This window comes from Papaver somniferum, chromosome 6 (genome assembly GCF_003573695.1).
Source record: "Papaver somniferum cultivar HN1 chromosome 6, ASM357369v1, whole genome shotgun sequence".
NCBI classification, from domain to species: Eukaryota; Viridiplantae; Streptophyta; class Magnoliopsida; order Ranunculales; family Papaveraceae; genus Papaver; species Papaver somniferum.
Genome location: NC_039363.1, coordinates 112,637,951 through 112,653,620, shown reverse-complemented (window position 1 = coordinate 112,653,620; position 15,670 = coordinate 112,637,951).

Below are 15,670 nucleotides of genomic sequence, written 5' to 3'. Positions count from 1 at the left end.
TCAACTACATTCCAGTCCGAAGTTAACTTGTGGTAGGCTAGAGTCTGTAGCGGCTTAATACAGCGTCGTGTTCAAATCTGGACTAGGTCCTGGGCTTTTTTTTGCATTTTCGGTTTTCTCGTTAACAAAACTTCTGGTGTCTGTGTTATTTCGTTTCCGCATTATATTTGTTTATATAATTGATATATCACAGGTTGTGCGTAGTTCAATCAATTGGTAAATCCAACCTTTGGTTATTGATTGAAATTGATTGACGCTTGCATATTGGTACTTGGTATCATCCAAGTTATTTCTCATATTTATCCGTCTTACATATTTCTATATGTTCGATTGCAGATTGATTTGAGAAATTGAGATATTACTCTCGGATACCTTTCTGTAATTGAGTCTGACTGTCTAGTTGATTCTCGTTGAATTGTATTGGAGTTTTCCATACAAATTGTCTAAACGAAATATTGGATGTGGTTGTTAGACACCCGCTTTTTCGGAGCCCAAACAAGAAATCCTTCACTTCTTCTAAAACTGGTACCTAGGAAAGGGGAGTTTTTTTTAACTAGAGAAGTCCGGGAAGATAAAGAAAATAGATTGGGTACTCTCATCGTAACATGAAATTTTAAGTTCCTTATTTTCTCTAGAGTAGGTACCCACTGAAATACTTAACTTGGTCACCCGCTTTTGAACCAATGGAAGCGCCACAACCCCATCAGCCATAGGTTTCTTACGCGGTTTAAAAGAACAAATTAGATACCAATGTATCAGATGAATGTGTGAGTGAAGCTATCAATCAAAACGTATTCAATGTTATCTTTCTATCTTAGATTGAATACCCTAGGTCGTGGATTCCAACTCATCAGGAATGCTAAGAAATGAAACTCATAGCTAACACTTACAAGTCGCTCAACTTTGAAGCATAAGTTGCTATAAGAGCCAGTACAACTATGACTGGAGAAGAAATAAACTTTTTGACTGTCGTACGCTGCTGCCAAGGCGCTTTTAGTGGATATTTTGTTTTCCCTATTCAAAAGATCTAATGACTAGTGTGACTTGCCTGAGAGTTTAGAGCAGGTGATATATCTCTTCGGGTTCTTCCGAAAAGTTTTTGTTTTATTTTTTATTATTGAACTCCCTCCTGTGTGTTTTTTTAACTCAACACCATCACCTAGGTTTCTTACTTGTCTGGAAGTGCAAAAAGGTTGATAGATTTGTTAGGACTTAGATGACCAACATAGGATGTGTTAGCGGTGTAATAACTACATACTAATTATGGTTTCAATCTATCTCTTAAAAAAAAATTTACATGTTCCCCTCGAGAAAATGAGTAATTTCATGGAGTGATTAAAACAACGATACAAAAATCCATCCATTTTCTTTCTTTTTTTCCTTTTGATTGCTTTCTTCTCTTATAATATCTTTAACGGATATATTTATATTACAAAGAGAAAGTTCATCATATTTGTGGATCATATTATTTAATCCCTTTCACTAAACATTCTTCCAACCCGACTAAATTATCATCAGGTAGCTCATCTTTTATGTGTGAAATTATCTCGATAAACACTAGACATGACTCAAGTTTTTCTTGGTCTTCCGTAGCTAGCTCTCACAAAAACTGTGCTTACCAAATTTCTAAGTCTGTTTACAACGATTATACAACTTGGTGCAAAAACTTATCTCTCTTTTTTTTTCCACTTTTTCTTTTTCATTGATCTCTTCTCCATGGATCTTATTTTTTTAACCAATTTAGCCCAAACTCGCTACAACCTCCTCCCTCCCTAACCTAACTAAGTGTATCATCAGGTTGCCTAAATCTTATATGTGGATTATCTCGATATAAACCATAAATGAATTAAGCTTCTTCTTGGTTATATGTAGCAAGCTCACGCACAAATGTGCTTACCAAATTTCCGATTCAACTCAAACTGATTATTAAACTCGATACAAAAACCCACACACAAATGTGCTTACTAAAATTTCTAGTCTGCTCATACCGTATACAAATGGGTAAAAAAGCCTATCGCTTTTCTTTCTCCTTTACTTTTTATCGCTCTCTTCTATTTTTGTTAGAGCATTTCTCGGTGCAACCCTCTAAGTGTTGGTATGTCAAGTTTTTTTGTCATATTTTAGCTCCAAAAATCAAGGCCGCTTGATTAAATTACTAGAGTCAACTTCGTAAGTTCGACTAGGAAGTCTAGAAATGTTGAGACATACAAGTATTACTCTAAAAAACCTTGAGAATTTGAAGACTATCAATATCAACGAACACGTCATCCTTCTGTTCGTGGTTAGTAATACAATACTTGAATTTTTTCCATTTATATCTACGTCACTTTCAAGTAAGGATATACAAGTTGTATTACAACTTATGTATATCGAATTACGAAGTATAAGTCTTATCTTTTGAACTTCGTAATTTCGACACAGACACCATCTTTCTAATTTGTTATTAGATTAATGAACTTAGGATTGATTCCATACCTAGAAAACTATATGTTTAATTACATGAGTTTAAGTAAGTAGACTTGGGAAACTTGTTTCGTTGTTTAAAGGAATCAATGGGATTTGTGGTATGATTCCTATCGGAGATCTATACCAAAACCGATCCCTTCCCTGCGGATCTACAGTAGGACCAATCCTATTGGGGATATCTTGCAAAAACCGATCCCAATAGCAAAACTTATATTTCCGTTTTTAAATCTACTTTACGGTTTTGTGCATATCGGAATATAAGTTGTTATAGTTGTACATTAGGTAATATTGAGTTGTCATCCATGAGGGATTTCAGCATAAGAGTTTTATATTAGTTGGAATTAGATCGAAAATTGGATGTTATTGCATATCTTTAGATATTTTTGGGTATGGAAATTCCTAGCTGTCAACTCTAACTTGGTCTATAAATAGTGAATGCTATTCTTCATATAAACTTATCCTGACACATGCACTTTATTTTGTAGTCACTATGGTAGCCGACTAATATTACTACTTGTTATACTATCTTGGAGAGGTGAGTAACTTAATTAGGCCAAATCTCTTAAATTCTCTAGTTTAAAGACTTTTGTGGGATCAAGATGCATCTAGATAGTACCGTCGGTAGAAAACTATAATTTGCATTGCTTTTAGTTTTCGATTATTGATTTGATTGACTAACGGTGGTTAGATGATTATTCTTGAGAGACTTCTCTTCTGACATAAGGTCACTCAAACTAGATCAAGGATTGACGGTAGTTCAGTTTTGTCTTTGGATTTGATAGACTTGCGATCATCCGTTGTTAACAGACTTTGTTTTGTGTTTGATCGATCACAAGTCAGATCAATTTTATTTGTGCAAATACTTTGAAGACAAGAAGATTTCTAACTGGTTTCTGATATTTATGATTTACTTCATGGATACACTTGATCGTCTAGGATCCGACTTAGATTTTTTTAACATTTGATAGACATTTTATTGCCAGTTACATAGATCAGTAATTTATCATTTGGTGGTCTTCTTCAGGATCTAAATCTGATAGTTTGTAAACCTATATATGGTTATCTTGATAATCTAGATCTTGGTTGATCTAACCGAACAAATAAGTTTATTAGATTAAACGGCAGAACTTATATTTGACTCAATTAAATATCTGATATACTTCTTGAGATTGAGAGAGCAGTTAACGAAAACACATTAGTACGTACTGTTTCGAAATACGACAATTGAGTGCAAGAAGTCTTCACGACTGGTGAACCAACTTAAGATAGTGGACTCTATCTTAGGAATCACGTGTGTCGGCCATATTGGTTGTAGGCGCAAGGATCCTGGGGAAACTAGGTAACCAGGGATAGTTTACTTGGTATTAACTATACGAAGTTGGTAGTAATCTTTGCATAGCGGCTTAATTCTAAGAGAATTCAAAACTAGACTAGGTCCAAAGATTTTTCTTCATTTGTAGTTTCCTCGTTAAAAAAATATTGTTGGGTGCTTTTACTTTATTTTCCGTGTTATAATTATTGTTTTAGTCATAATAAAGTATTTTCACTTGTACGTGAATCCAAATACTTAGGTTTGATCCATATAATTAGGTTCGGTTTCGAACTAACACTATATACCAAGTGTATACCTTGTGGTTGCTGTCTTCTTGAAAGTTTATGTATGTATTATATCACGCAAGGTATCTGTCATATAGGTTGATATCGAAAAAATTGTGGTGTACTTGCTTACTAAATTTCTAAGCGTGCTCATATCGATTATACAACTTGGTACAAAAACCCATCATTTTTCTTTCTTTTTTCCATTTTATTGCTCTCTTCTTTTCTGTTATCTTCAGTGGAAACAGAAAAAGTTCAATATATTTATGTTTCTGGATTTTTTAACCCATTTAACCCAAACTCGCTACAGCCTTCCCCCTCCCCAACCCGACTAAGTGTATCATATGGTAGACTACCTTTTATGTCTTAAATTATTTCGATAACAACCATAAATACTGATTATATAACTTGGTACAAAAACCCATCTCTTTTCTTTCTTTTTCCCTATCATTGCTCTCTACTCTGTTATTATCTTTTTGTGGATCTATCTATCTTAGACCGGAGAAGTTCATCATCTTTATGGATCTGAATTTTCAAACCCCTTTAACCCAAAATCATTGTAGTTGGTTGTCTTTTGGGGCATTTCTCAAGCCTTTTTCCAGTTAGTTGTACTTTATGCACATCATACACTTTTGCTTATTTTGCAATACAAAAATAGACAGTAACTAATGGATAGTTGTGCTTGCAATATACTACTACAGTTTTTGTATAGTCTCCTCAACCCAGTTGCTAGAAGTATTCTTCCAAATTCGCCAAAAGTGTCATTACCTATTTTATTATACTTGTTTGTGGGAACTCAAGAACAAATGGCAAATGAAGTATAAAGTTGAAGTAAGAGAAACAAAAACAAAGAACATGTTTTTCTTCTCTTTTGAAGATCCCGAAGAGTTTGCAAATATTGTGATGGAAAGTGTATCTGTTGATGGCAGGCTACTGAATTTCAGAGAAAAACAGATCAAGTAAGACATTCTGATATGAACTTTAATGAGTATATCTTTTGGACAATCTTTAAATTCAGTAGATTTATGTCTGGAAGGATTTACATGGCAAGAAAAGTAGCAAAACAAATACGGGAGGTTTTGATGATGATAAGTCCTCATAATGGAGAATTTAAAGTCTCGGTTATAGTAGACTTAAGTAGACCACTTGTGAAGAGAGTTGATATGGTAATGGAAGACTTGGGTGCTAGAAAGAAGCAGATAGAAATAGATTGTATTGACCTTCCAGCTAAGGTTTGTACTAAATGTATGTGGATTGCTCATCCTCCTGAATATGATTGTCAAAATGAAACCAGAGAACCACCTGCGGTGATAGGGACAAGGCAGGAAGCAAAGGGTTATTTAGAACTCAAGAAAAACAAATCTAGGCATTGGAAAAAAAAACATATCAAAATGTAACAGAGTTTGTTAGCCTCATTGATAAGGAAGCATTAAATAAAGCTAATAGTAAAAGGAAAAGAATGGAAATTGACTGGCAGTGTCCCAATCCATCTATGAAGGCAAAGGTTGTGGTAATTAAAGACACAGTTGATAGCAATAAGAAAGAGGAGGAAGGAAAACAAAAGGAGCAAGTTACTGATAAATCTGAAGTTGAAGAAAAGGCAAGAAAAAGGAAAAGGAGATATATTTGCAGAAATTGATTGAGAGAAAGCATTATCTTCAAGGTTACGCGTGGCTACTAGCAGAATACAAAGATCTGGGCAGAGGTTCACCTAGTAAGATGGTTTCTTAAGCACTTACAATCATTGAAGGGGAAACTTTAAACCCAATACCAATAGCAGCAACGGAGGATGTGATTAACGAAGATGTCATGGTTTCTGACAAAGTTAAAGATCTAAAGATTGGAGAAGGAACTTCTAGTACCAAAAGCTCCACTTCGGTTATTATTTTTAACTTCATCCCTCTGTTTTTCATGTTTTTATATGTGTGTTATTATCTGGGTTTTGTGAATTCTGTGTGTGTTTTGTTTACATATAAGCCTAGATTATTCTGTTTTATTGCATTTTCTTCTGTGTGCATATTGTGTGCTTCCAGTATTTATTTTCATCTTTGTTTAGAACTGAAAAACATGAAATTACTATCTTGGAATGCTCAAGGCTGTAACAGCCCAAAAACGTTTAATCATCTTTTGTTTCTTATTGAAAAGCATAAACCTGATCTTGTATTTATATCTGAAATTAAAATACCTATGGAAAAGATGGAATTGACTGCGAGGAAGTTAAAGTTTAAAGACTGGATAGTTATTTCATATATAGGAAAATCGGGGGTCAAATTGTTGCTTGGTTTGATAATTTAGATGTCTAGTTATTTGAATTCAGCTAAACATAATCATTGTAACTTGTAAGGTCAGGGGCATACTGTGTTACACCTCTTGTATGTATGGAGCATTAAATGCTCAAGGAAAATCTGAACAATGGGAATATATACAGAGTTTAGGGGCCCGAATTGTTCATCCTTGGATGATAGTAGGGGACCTGAATTTTATATTACATAATAGTGAAAACGAAGGTGGCAATGATATGAACTCTAGTGCTATTACTGTCATTCAATAAATAGGGTTCATAGATTTAAGGTTTACGGGCGATCCGTTTACTTGGTCTAATCAGAGGGAAGGGGAAGATAACATTAGAGAAAGGATTGATAGAAGTCTGGTAAATGTGGATTGATTTCAATGCTTTCCTGATGCATTAGTTCACCACTTAACTAGAACGGATTCGGATCACAATCCTTTACTGATTGTTTTTGACCCATGTAAAGTTAAAAAAGAGAGACCTTATAAGTTTTCTAGAGGCTGGATGGAGCATAAGGATTATAATATGTTTATAGAGAATGCTTGGAAAATGCTTAAAACGGGGAATGATGCTGATTTGCTAGTTGGACTATCAAATGATTTTAAGGACTGGAATAAAAATGTGTATAAAAACATTTTCAAAAATAAGGATATGGTTTTGAAGCAATTGATAAAGAGAATGCTAAACCTGCTCATATAATTTCTAGGAAAAAAATGAAAGTTTTAGAGGAAGAATTAGAGACTTGGAGTAAGATTGAAAACATTTATTGGCTGGAGAATAGTAGAGATAAATTCTTCAAAGAGCATGATAGATGTACAAAATACTTCCATGTTGTGGCGTCTAATAGAAAAAGACACAATACTATACATTCGTTAAGAGATAGTACTGGTCTTTGGTTAGAAGATAAGGATTAATTAGATGTTCTGAAAAATCATTTTCAGAGCATTAGTTCATCGGAAGGAGTCAATATTGATCATATATTTGATCATATTATTCTTAGAGTTATTACTGATCAGGAAAATGGAGAACTTATTAAAATGCCCGATTCAGAGGAGATAAAAGCTATGTTGTTTAGCATGAATCCTTGGGGATCACCTGGTCCAGATGGATTCCTGCCGGGTTTTTTTTTTCAAAAACATTGGAATTTATTAAAGCAGGATGTAGTTAACTTAGTTAGAGGTTTTTTTTATACGGGTAAACTTCCTGAGTCGTTAAATGATAATTACATTGCTCTAATCCCAAAAATGGAGAACCCGGTTACTCCAGTAGTTTTTAGGCCTATTAGTCTGAGTAATGCTCTTTACAAGTTGATATCTAAAATTTTAGCAACCAGATTGAAAATGGTGCTGGATAAAATTATAGCTCCTAACAAGTCTGCTTTTATTCCGAAAAAACAAATTGTTGATAATATAGTTATTGCACATGAAATGCTACATTCCATGGATACTAGTAAAACCAAAAAAGGTTTTTTTAGCTTTGAAGTTTGATTTATCAAAAGCTTTTGATAAAATGGAATGGCATTTTAGTGTGCGGATATTACAAAATTTTGGGTTTTCAGATAGATAGTGTGAGCTAATTTTTGAATGTATATCTACTGTTAAATAAATTGTGCTTCTTAATGGAGTTCCATGGATTCAATTTAGTCCTTCAAGGGGTCTCCGACAGGGAGATCCTATATCTCCATATTTGTTTATAACAGCATTAGAAGGACTATCTCGGTTGTTTTCCCAAGATGAACACACAAGGACTTTCTCAGGTATGCAGATTAATAAAAATTGCCCTGTAATATCACATCTACTGTTCGCAGATAATTGCTTTATTTCTAGTAAAGCGGATATCTTTGAAGTAAGGCAACTGATGCAGATTTTAAACATTTTTAGTAAATCTTCGGATCGGAACATTAACTATCATAAATCAGGGGTATATTTTAGTAAGAAAGTCCATAATAAACACATGAAAATACTAGCTAGAATGATGAGGGTTCAGAGAATATCTAAAAAAAAAAGTATTCGGGAACTCCATTGTTTTTTGGTAGGCAGAGAGCTTTGAATTTTGAACCTCTACTTGAAAAGGCTTACAAGACTCTCCATGGATGGAAAGCTAATATTTTAACTCAAGCAGGGCGTACTGTGCTCATAAATTCTACTTTATCTGCTTTTCTTATATATCAAATGCAATGCTTGGAATTTCCTGTTTCAGTTTTAGACAAGTATGATAAAATCCAAAGGGATTTCTAGTGGAACAAAAAAAACCCTAAAAAGCGTACTACACAAAAGCTTGGGATAATGTTTCCATGCCTAAATCTTGTGGTGTTTTAGGCATTATAAATCCTCATCGAATGAATATTTCTTTACTGAGTAAACTAGCCCGGAGACTATTGAATAATCCGAATGCTTTATGGGTTAGATTATTGAAGGGTAAATATTTTCCGCGGAATCACCCTTTTCATAAGAGTAGCAAATATAGGATCTCTTTGATATGGAAAAGCATCAAAAAAGGTTTGCAGGTCATAAAGGAGAACAGTATATGGGAAGTGGGTAGTGGGAGAAATATATCAATCTCAAAAGATAACTGGATTCCTAGAACAGGTATATTGAATGACTGGTGTCATGAAGACTTGAAATATGTATCAGATCTAATGGACAAAAATGGTAATTGGGATGTTCCATTGATAGATTCTGTATTTCCTGTGGAAACAGCAGCTAGAATAAAGTCTATATTCATTAATGTGGACAAACCTGATAGGCTGAGATGGCAAGGCAATAAGAATGGAGAATTCTCTACGAAATCAGTTTATGGTTTACTTTCAAATGAACACCAGGATAATAGGGATAAGTTCTGGTGTAAAATTTGGAAGATGAAAACTATTCCGAGAGTTAGCTTATTCACATGGAAGATGGCAGGAGGTATTTTACACTTAAGGGTTAAAATGAATGCTAAACTTAAGCATGTGGAGTCTAGTTGCTTAATGTGTAATGGGAATCAGCCTGAAACAGCTGCACATTTATTTGTTCACTGTCCTTTCACTAGGGATGTATGGTTTAGGTTAGGAATTCAAATGCCTACACATAATACAGATGTTATATCATGGATTAGATCTTGGTTTTCTGCAGATTTATGAAAATGGAAGGAAATATTAGCATTATATGCTGGCAGATTTGGAAGCACAGGAATGATGTCAACTTTAATAAAACTAAACCCAATCATATAGAATGTTTAAAAACAATGCAAAATTTTCTGCATGATTGGAGGAAATATTCAGGGATGCATCTTGTGAAACCAAGGGTAGAAAAAACGAATTTAATATCACATGTAATGGGGTTAGCTGATGCAAAACATGATATGTTTTTTTGTAGATGCATCATATGATGATACTGATGGATCATATGGAGTGGGTATCATATATTGGGTTAATAATAAAATTGCTGACATCTTTTTTTCCTCATGTACCACCACAGGACCCTCAGCAGCAGAAGGATTAGCTTTGCTAAATACGATTCAATGGGCTAAGGAGCTAAACCTCACTGATGTTAATATACGGACGGATTGCAAAGATGCAGCAAATTTTCTAAGCAACATAAATTCTTCTTGTGATTGGAGAACAAAATCAATACTAGATGTTGTATCTTCTTTTGTGTGTAAATTTAATAAGGTAGACTTTAAGTATGTAAATAGGAAGTTTAAAGGGGAGGCGGGATTGGCAAAATGGAGTCGAATTAAAAAGAAATGTCGCAAGTCTAATGACTCCAGTAATAGTTTTTTGAACAAAAATATTCTGGAAACCCTTGTAAAAAAGAAAAACCTCTTGTTACTCTTCAGTTAGTTTGAAATATATATATTTTTCCTATTAAAAAAAAATACTTGTTTGCAAATTTCTTGCCAAACAATCTGAATCCATCTACATATTACTCTCTGACATCTGACTAAACATAAAGTCCGACAAGGTATTAGTTTCCTACGCCTTTTGACCGTAATGGTAAAATGCCATCCAAGATTCAAAAGGGTTATTGGAAGATTAATACTCCCTCCGTTCCACTATCAATCGACCTAGTTTATCCAACAAATCAGTTTTAAAGTAGATCAATTAATAGTGTGATGGAGGTAGTATTAGATATTCCCTAAAAATTACCATTAACATTACAATCCAGTAATATAGCTGATAAATATAGCTAAGCAAATTCATGATTATTCTGCCCCATTACCTCTTTTTTTGACGAAAAGGAAAATTCGAATTAAAACTGGCTCTCACTAAATCAGTGAGAAATCAGGAAGAAAAAGCTATCAGGGTTAGCTTGTACCCATTACAGTTTCCCAATTACATGCAAGAGTAGAAAGAGAAAAACCCTCAAACAACTTAGTTTGTAAAGCCCAATTATAAAGGGTGCATTTAACAGCTACAATCAATTGGTTTAGGTGTCTTTTCTTAACTTAACATAACCTATTATTCCTCTCGTTCCAAATTTTCCACCAGATAGCGAAAGGAAGTAAGCCCCAAATTTTCTTAATCATCTTTGTTCCTTTCTTGTTTTTTCACTCCCAAATTGCCGACTTCACATCTTGTGAGAAGGTCCAGCTCAATCCAAAACTATCAAGGAAATAACTCCATAATTTGGCAGTCTCTTTACAATGTAAAAACAAGTGATCGCTAGTCTCTACAGTTGCTGCACAAAACAAACAATCTGGATTTTGAATCTTACCAGCTCTATATAAATAGTCTAAAATTGGTGCACCTTTATGAAAAAGAGTCCACACCAATAAAGAAACCTTTAAAGGAACTTTGGCATTCCAAATTTGTTTATGCGGAAAAGATAGATAACCATCTAAATCGAGAGTAGAATAACAATTAGCAACAGAAAAATCTTTGTGCTTCCATTGCCACTGATCATTATCAGCCGACAAAAGTGGCTCACCAATGACTTGCAGTAAGAGTGCTACCTCTCCCACTTCTTCCTCTTTCAAATTTCTTCTAAAATCCAAATCCCATGCTCCATATTCATTAATCATTTGAGCAACAGTAGCATCTCTTTTCCTAGATAATTTAAAAAGTGATGGAAATCGCATTTGAAAGGTTTGGTTTCCTCTCCATGGATCTTTCCAGAAAATAATATTGTGCCCATTCTTGATAATGAAATTAGTGTTCAGCTTAACATGATCCCTAACTTTTAAAATTCCAACCCATAAACTAGAACCTATTGTTTTAGAGAAAGAGTTAGGAAGGAAAGATTCAGGGTTATCTCCAAATTTTTCATGAATTAGTTTCCTCCAAAGAGCCCTCTTTTCGTTCCCATATCTCAAAATTCATTTACAATGAAGAGCATGATTCATCAATTTCAGCTTCTTAATACCAATTACCCCTTTATTCTTTGGCAGATTCGCTTTAGACCACGATACCCAACTTCTTTGCTTTTTAGTGCTAGAAGAACCCCAAAGAAAATTTCTCATTAGTCTTTCCAACTCTTTAATTACCGAAACCGGCATCTGCAACATAGCCAAATAATACACCGGTAAATTTGCCAGCACACTATTTATCATGGTAAGTCTTTCTCCTTTAGATAGATACTTCACTTTCCAAGTTGAAAGTTTCTGCTGCACTCTCTGAATAATAATATCCCAAACTGATTTACACTTGGATTTACTTCCCAATGGGATTCCAAGATAGTTGATAGGAAGAGTGACCAGACTACATCCAAAAATGTCCGCACAACTAGCACCATTATGATCAACACCAATACCTGCTATTGCACTCTTCCTAAAATTAACTTTAAGTCCATAAATAATCTCAAAAGAAAGAAAAATATTATTGAGATTAGCCACTTGTTCTTCAGAATCATCAAGGGATACAATCAGATCATCCGCGAACTGCAAATGATTTATCACAGTTCCATGTTGTGCGACTTTAAAACCAGATAAGAGACCTGATGCAGCCGCTTTCTTGATCATTAAAGATAATACTTCATCTATCACCTTGTCTTATACCCTTCTGATTTTTGAACATCTCAGTAGCTTCACCATTTATAAGCACCGCAAACCTAGCATACGAAATGCACCATAATCCAGCTTCTCCAAATGTGTTCAAAACCAAACTTTGTAAGAGTAAGATCAACGCAGTTCCAATTAATGTTGTCAAAAGCTTTCTCAAAATCAACTTTACAAACCAAACCCGGCCTGCCCTCCTTTTGTCTCGAGTCGATAAGGTCAGTTGCAATTAATATTCCGTCATTGATTTCCCTCTCATGCACAAACACCCCCGAAAATCAGAAATAATATTCTGCCCCATTACTAGCTACTAGTGTTTTCAGATTGTTATGATTGAACATCATCTACAAACAGGGGGGCGTGAACAACTTTTGGCTCCCCACTTGATCGACATGGTAAAATATCTTCTAACTAAGCACATCATCATACTGCCTTATGATCAAAGATTACAATCATAATTATAGAGAAAGCAAGTTGCTAATTCTAGGGCAAGTTGCTCAAAGAAAATTGTACTTTGGAGCTTGGACATATCCAAATACTAAACAATATCTTCTGTTAGGGGCCACCACAGCCTTTACTTATAACTTAGTGCACAACTATGCCAATTGGTGCATGATAATAAAATATCACCAGAAAAGGAAAACTACAGAGAAAAACGAGTGGGCTTTGGCTTGGCGCAATCGAAGATGTCCCCTGTACATTTCATTTTCCTTTGACTGGATCAACTAATTTTTCTCCTGTTAATGGCCTCAAAAATTAAATAAGCAAAAGAAAATTTGTCTTACCATTATGGAAAAATAATAAAAAAATAAAATCTTCTTAATGCGAGTGAGGCAACGTGAGATCCATGTGCTTTTGCTAATTGACTTAAGACTTGGAGATTTTCTAATTGGAGTTTGCCTGGAATCCAAGTAAATTTCTTCAACCCATGTGCTTCAACCTCCCCCATCTTCTAGAAGGTTACGCTTTAGGGACGGAAAAAAAACATCTAGAAGGGTTGTATAACCTTTTTCTGCCACTTTTTTACTTTTCTTTCTCCGACACACTTTTTTTCTTTATAGGATCAAAAGATTACAATCAACCGAAGAACTTTAGAGGATTTCAGATTCTAGAACACGAGGAAGGAAGAAGTTGCTCCATATTTCCGTATGTCCATGGCGGATAGTCAAACATACGTTCATCAAGATTATATTTTTGTCGAGCTAACGTCTTCATCGTTGCTCGATATGGAAACTGACTTATGCAATTTCTAATTTTATAGATGTTTTTCTCAGTCGGTACTGCGAAAAATCGTAGGAAGAATTAATGAAATAGTATATGTAAATAAACAGCTTTGATAAAATTTACCTTAGGATTAGACTTTGAATGCAACATATATATGTACCAATATAACATAAGAATACAAACTAATCTTTAGGTTAAGTCATATGGGCTTGATTGAGCCGTTAAGTTAGCAGCTAAGTGTTGCAATTCAAAAAAAAAAGTGTGACCTATTTGTTAACACTAGTTCTCTTCTAACATGTGCTCGCAGTTCAACTAGCAGCGAGATTGAAGCGCTGAATCAAAAGATGACCCTTATGCTGAATGATTCGGCTCTGGAAGATTAATTTTCTGATCTAACAGTTGAGATTTAAAGCGCTGAACCAAACAACGCTTGACAGCGGTCCCAAATGACGTGGACCGTAAATCTAGCTGCTAGGTTAGCACCCGTAAGACTAACCCTTAAGGTGCCTAAAACAATCCAACACCCATAAGACTAAGCCTTTATAAGATTACTAAATTCCACAAAGTAAATCTTTTTTAATAGCAGCCTTGAAAGTTGAAACTAATCTAATCACATTATTAATTATTTTGGAGAGTCTACAATTTAAATATAGTACACGCTTAAAATGTTACAAGACAAATGTTAATGGAGGATTCGAGTTAACAGTACATTTTGCTTTTTGTTCTCCACCATCACCAGTGAAAAGCACCCTTTTCCTATCATATTCCTAGCTAATGGGACTATTTGCTGGAATATCTAACCCGGTTTTCATCTGCAGTCTCTGTGCAATAGTACCTCAAAAAACACTGGACCGACACAGCCACCGTCAGCGTCCAGCAGCAGCGTCCCCTAAAACCATGTTTGTTTATTTCTGACTCATCTGAATCATCTGGATCTGAGTGAAATCATCTGACTCATCTGGATCTGAGTCGATATGTTTGTTTTGAGTCAGATCTGACTCATCTGACTCGAAAATAAGTGAGTCAGTAGTTTGGTCCCATGAGTCAGAGGTATTTTGTTACCTGACTCAAATGAGTCCGACTCAGGGATTATGTCTGAGTCAGAGGTCGAGTCAGATCTGACTCAAAATAAAAAACAAACGGTCTGACTGCTGATTCGGTCCGAGTCAGGGATTGACTCAGATTCAGACGCCGAGTCAACTACAAACAAACAAGTTCGAAGTCGGGGATAGGACCACAAATAATGGAAGAGACTTCAAAACTCATATCACAAGATTCACAGCACTGTGGATAAGGGATATTCATGAACGAGACGATGTAGGTCCCTCCAGGGAAGTTTATGTACAGATGTCGATCACTAGTTTGTTCCGTCTTCCCTCTCTGAAGCAGTCTAATTAGACTCCGCTTTAATTCACCTCCTAGTCCCACCGGTGGGGTGTGCATGTGAACTGTGAAGGATTCCGATTTTATTTTGCTTATTTTATTTCCAAGAGAATTTTCCGATCTTGGTAGTATATAAAAATCAACCAAGGAATCTTTAGGTTTGTATAGTTTAATAAATTAAAAAATTATAGTAATACAATTATGCGAAAAGGGTAGGCGAGATTATTTTATCTTGATAATCAATCACAAGAATTTCATTTGATATAGTACCAAAAACTGTGGAAAATAACGAAGAATCACAATTCAATAATTTGAACTCGATGGGAACTAGATATGAAACTGTGTCAAGATATTGTTAAGAGTTCAAAGGTTTAGAATAGACTGATTGCAATGTTTTGGCATGCACCAAGAAAATGTAGCCACGACAAATCAACCTTAGCTTCTTTTTTTTTTTTGATCAATATCAACCTTAGCTTCTTTTCATATAAGCCTCAGAAAACTAGCAGTTGCCATCCATGGATGACGCAGTAACCTTTATCCTCTCCGGAATGGTATTTGTGCAGGCAAAGTGGAAGTAGGCATTAGGCCAAAAAGACTCCTCACTAACAAGTCCTTGTACAAATGGCCTAACAAAATATGTAGTATTGTACATGAATAGAAATTAGAATGTTTGTTCTACTTTTCTCCTAGGAGGCTGGGAACGTAGATTTTACGGCAGCTTGCTCGATTCGACAC